General features: G+C 46.0%; 1 protein-coding gene across 1 annotated transcript in view; it reads left to right on the top strand.

Annotated features, from left to right (window-relative positions):
* The first annotated feature begins 4564 nt into the window (after positions 1–4564).
* The window catches only part of CSRP2 (cysteine and glycine rich protein 2), a 27791-nt gene continuing 27625 nt past the window's right edge, over positions 4565–4730 (top strand). The window contains exon 1 of the mRNA XM_006142855.1: positions 4565–4650. The gene's annotated coding sequence lies outside the window, so the exon portion shown is untranslated. The remainder of the gene's footprint in view (positions 4651–4730) is intronic.

Below are 4730 nucleotides of genomic sequence, written 5' to 3'. Positions count from 1 at the left end.
CCAATCCAAGCAGGAACTGAATGCTTTGGTCCCAGTGCCCCGCCCCTAACCTAGAACTGTGGAATAACCCTCCTGAAACCACCAGAGACCCAAGCAGAAAACTACAACTTTGAGAAAAGAAATGGATGCTAAAAGGGCAACCACGAACACCTTTTCCTACAAGAACCAGGGAGGTTTCTCTCAGCTTTTAAAAATAAGAAGTTTTGTCATCTGAAGAGAAAGAAAGCAGTAGAGCAAGAGAGTATAACTAAAGAACGCTGGGGAAAAAAAAAAGGCTTCTGAAGAAATGGATCGAAACCCCAGGCAAGTGGGCTGGATGATGACACAGCACTAAAATGTGACACTTTGGGGACCAGCAGTTGGTGTAATGGCTATGTCACTGGACTCTCATGTAGTCGACCGAGGTCTGAGTCCCAGACCCAGTGACTTAAACTCATGCCAGGCGCGTGTGTGTGCGTGCCCAAGATCCCCAGAGGAGAATGGAGGAGAAGGGATTATGGTGTGACCATCCCCCCCTGGGGGGTGATTTCTCGCTTTCTATCTCTCTGTCTCTCTCTGTCTTTCTGGCGAGCGCATGCGCCCTATAGCAAAAACCTCTCCAAAAAGAAAAAAAAAAAAAGTGACACTTTGTGAGGCTGACCCACATGACAAGGTTCGGAATTCATGCCAGGAGAGTCCCTGAGTACTCCTGGCACAGGTGTGCCCATGATCCAGGGCAGCTGAAGGCTGAGGTGGATTGCAGTACCATGATCCTACGGTGCTGCTTTCTTTCTGTCTGTCTCAATTGCTCACAGAAGTAAGTAAATAAATAACTTTAAAAAGAAAAAAAAACAAAAACCAGGCAGAATGGCCATTATTGGTAGCGAGCAGAACCACGTGCTCCTAGGAGATCAGGGATAGCAAGTATAGACATGGGCAAAAACATGGGCGGTTCTTGGCAGCATGGACAGAGGCTGAGGAAATGCTGACTGGTGGCTGTGAACGTAAGTGCAGGTCAAGGTGACATCGCCAACTGAAAATAAGGCAGAAAAGTGAAATAAGCACTAAAGGAGTTACGATAAGATGGACAGAATGGGCTTTTGGAGGTTCAAGTTAATGTTTTTCATAGTAGTAGAGTAGGAAAAAAAAGAGCAAACTCCTATATAATCAAAAAAATGTAAGCAGAGCTAGAAAAAGTAGTAAGCTCTGGTAAAAAAAAAAAGCCATAAATAACACTGTAATAGAAGATTATAGCACTGAAGGAAAAATAGTACTCACTGGAGAAAGAGGATTAGAAAATGAAGCAATTAGGAGGAAGTAGGAGTTTGTGGCAGGTTAAAAAAAAGCAATTATGACTAAAATCAAAAATAAGATCCTCTAATCTATCTTTCAAAAATTTAAGCATGTATAACATATTCTTTATTCTGTCAGAAAATGGGTTGAGTATGAGTAATATTTAATTCCCTCCACACGGCTAAATCTTAGCTAAGAAATAAGGTAGAACAGCTGCTTCTTTTCGTATTATTGTGTAGATTAGCAACATGAGAATTAGGGTTTTTTTTTCCCTTTATTTAATATATTTTAAAAATTCTTCTCCACCATGGCCTACTCAACTTCTGGGAAGGAATCCCTGTCCTAAAGTAAAATAAAGAGGCCTTGTGTTTATATTCATACTCATCTGATTCTGAATTTTGCTAAGAAAAAGTGGCATGAAATAAAAATAATAAAAATATTTGAAGAATCTAAGCTTGGAACACAAGGTCACAAAGAAAGGCAACCTTGGTTCTACTTGCCTCAGGACAGTGACCTTGACAGAGGGCTTTGATTTGAAATCAGTTAATGGGTTCCAGAGAATGGAGGAGTTATTATAATATAATGTGCATTTTGAGTGGGAAAAAGAAACTTCCTGCAACACATTAAACCTTCAGTTCTCCCTGTTACAAGATTGAAAGGTCACACAGGCCAGGAGCCTGTGGAATTAAGAAGGGTGTATTCTTTATGAGGGTAAATCCCTCCCACTACCCCTTCTCCAGGCACATATGTCGTTTTCTACCAAAAACTTCCAATTGTTTTGGAAACACTTAATACCTTCTTACTAGAAAACCCTTAAGAAGGCAACATGAGTGCTTAGCAAAGCACAATTTCTATTTCTTTCTCAAGAGGCAGAAAGAACAAGAGATCCTTGTTTAACATAGCAACCATCATTTATTGAGTATTTACCATGTGCCAGGTGCTCTGCTGGGCACTTTACATGCATCATCTGAGTTAAACTCCATAGCAACTCTTCAAATTGTGTAGTATCATCGTGTTACAGGAAAAAAAAAAAAAAAGACAAGTACAAAGAGCTCAAATACTTAGCCGAGCTCACAGCTAGTAGGTGGCAGGGCTGTATGCTGAAACCACATCTGTTTGATTCCAAAGCCACACTCTTTATTTTATACCACTCCATTTTAAAACAAACAAAAAAAATTTTTTAGAATTATTTTTATTTAACTTTATTGATTTATTTTAATTTGACCAGAGAGGGACAGAGAGAGAGAGAGAAAGAGAGAGGGAGGGAAAGCAAGGAAGTAAGCCAAGAGGACAGGGACTCCAACTGCGGTTGGCCATGTGGGAGTCCAGCACCCTTAACCACTACGCCACCTGCCGGCCCTAAAAGAATTTCTTCATGTTCATGACTAAAAAAGACAGCAGTTGGAAGAAATGTTGAAAAAGGGAAATAAAATACATTAAAATGTTGATAATTAAATGCAAATACAGATTTACTCAAAATCAAATATACACCCTCTCTAGATTCACTATGAGATATACTGAGACAAATACCTAAAGTGATGGAGGGCAGAGATACTTTCAGGTCAGAAAGCAAGCCCAGCTTCAAATGATGTGGCTGTGGAATTTAGGAATTTCATGAGCCTGACAGAAAGCAACCAGGTCAGGGCCACAGGTCCCTTCCACAGAGAGGCATGGAGAGGAGCTCAAGGCTGAGAGAGAAAGCACAATAGGTTGGGGGAAAAAAATAGGGATGCAAGGAAGGCCACTGATAGCATTCATTTTGGGAAAACACTACACAACCCTATGCAAAAGAAAATAATAGTAGGTACTGTAAGCAGCTGAACTAAAGCGAAGTAGAACCAGGACAGAATCATGCTCTCCTCAGGGGACAAGTCACTCACCTTCGCTGATGTTATGAAAATAAGGACTGCCCATATTGAGAAAAGTTCACTGCAGGCCGGAATACTTGCAGATTGCCCCGCAATATCAGGAGATGTCAGTCACCACTGCGTGTTGGGTACAGTACTTGGAGGACAGGGAATAAGGCTGCCATTGTAATGAGTTTATCCTGGATTGGCCCCAGCATATAAAATAAAACAATAATAATATTATTCATCAGTTGTGCGTTTTGTCATGCAGATATAGACCAGAGCAGTGGTTTTCCACCTCTGCCCCGGTCCACCCCCTGAGAGGGAGTTCCAGAAGGTCTAGCCCATTTTTTATTGTCACAGTGTGGGATGAGAGGTGTTAGCGGTAACTAATGGGTGGAGCATCCTGTCCACTCAGGACAGCTCTCCAACACACAGAATGACCATTCCGAGATGTCAACATGTGCAAGTTTTGCAGCTCTGGACCACAGGAGGTTGTTGCGTTTATGGTGGGAGGGGTAGTACTGGTCACAGCCTTTTTGAGCTCCTCAGTCCCCAAATACCATTTCTCAGGGGTCATTATTGCTGGCAGAGAGGGCATCAGGAGGCTTAGGACGGGACCCATAGAGAGGCCACTATCCATTTTCTTTTGCATCTAAACAATACATCTTCCTGTAGCTCAGGTCCTTTGGTTGTCCCAAGCGACCCTGGGTTGTTCTGACACTCACACATGGAAATCCGGGACCCTGTGGCACTTGAGTTTCTGCCTGGGCTTAGGTTTCTTCTCCCTCAACAACGTGTGTTGTGCCCTCGTGGTGGGAAAAGCCAAACATTTGGGGCCCGAGAAGCTTTCATGACGTCATTTATTTAGTCTCGATGAAGACTTCTGGAAAGTTGCGGATTCCCAGAAGCTGGAAGCCAGGCCAGAGAGCATTTGTCCACGAGTAAGTTAATGACTTAATTTGCGAGCAACTAGCAGGGGGAGCTGTGGAAACCCCCGTTGGGTCGCTGGCAGCCGCCGAAGCCTCCTCGACCCAGGGATTGTCCCCTCCTGCAGAAGGGGAAGCGCTGAGGCGCGCAGGCCGGTTGCAGCGTGGCGGCCGCTGCTTCCCGACCGGACAGTGCCCGTGGTGGGCAAGGAAGTCCCTGTTTCCAAGTCCTTACGGCTTCTGGAAACTACCGGCCCCGCTGAAAGGGAGGCGATAAGGCCGGCGGGTGCAAACCCGGGAGTGGGAAGATGCCGGCGGGCGGGAAGCGACAGGAAGAGGCGGGATTCCTGCCTTTTGTGTCGCGGCCCTTCACCCGGAGCCGGGCTGCGAGCCCCGCAGCTGCCGAACGCCCCAACCCTCCGCGGAGGGTCAGGGAACCCCGGGTGGACTGCGGACGGGGCGGGGCGCTGCAGGCCACGCCCACAGAGGATCTTTAAAAGGCGCGAGCGCGCGCTCGTCCGTGGCTCTCGGACTCCCTGCGTCCTGCCCCTGGTCCTGCGTCGCCAGCTCAGCCCGCGGTGTGTGCGCCGGCCTGGACTCGAGTGAGTAGGGGGCGGGAGGGGGGTTCTCTACGGAGCCCTCTACCAGGAAGGGAGTTCCCACCGCTTCCCAGGTTGTCGGG

Source organism: Tupaia chinensis, unplaced genomic scaffold, assembly GCF_000334495.1.
Source record: "Tupaia chinensis unplaced genomic scaffold, TupChi_1.0 Scaffold000085_1, whole genome shotgun sequence".
Classification (NCBI taxonomy): Eukaryota; Metazoa; Chordata; class Mammalia; order Scandentia; family Tupaiidae; genus Tupaia; species Tupaia belangeri.
This window is presented reverse-complemented; position numbering and strand designations above follow the sequence as displayed.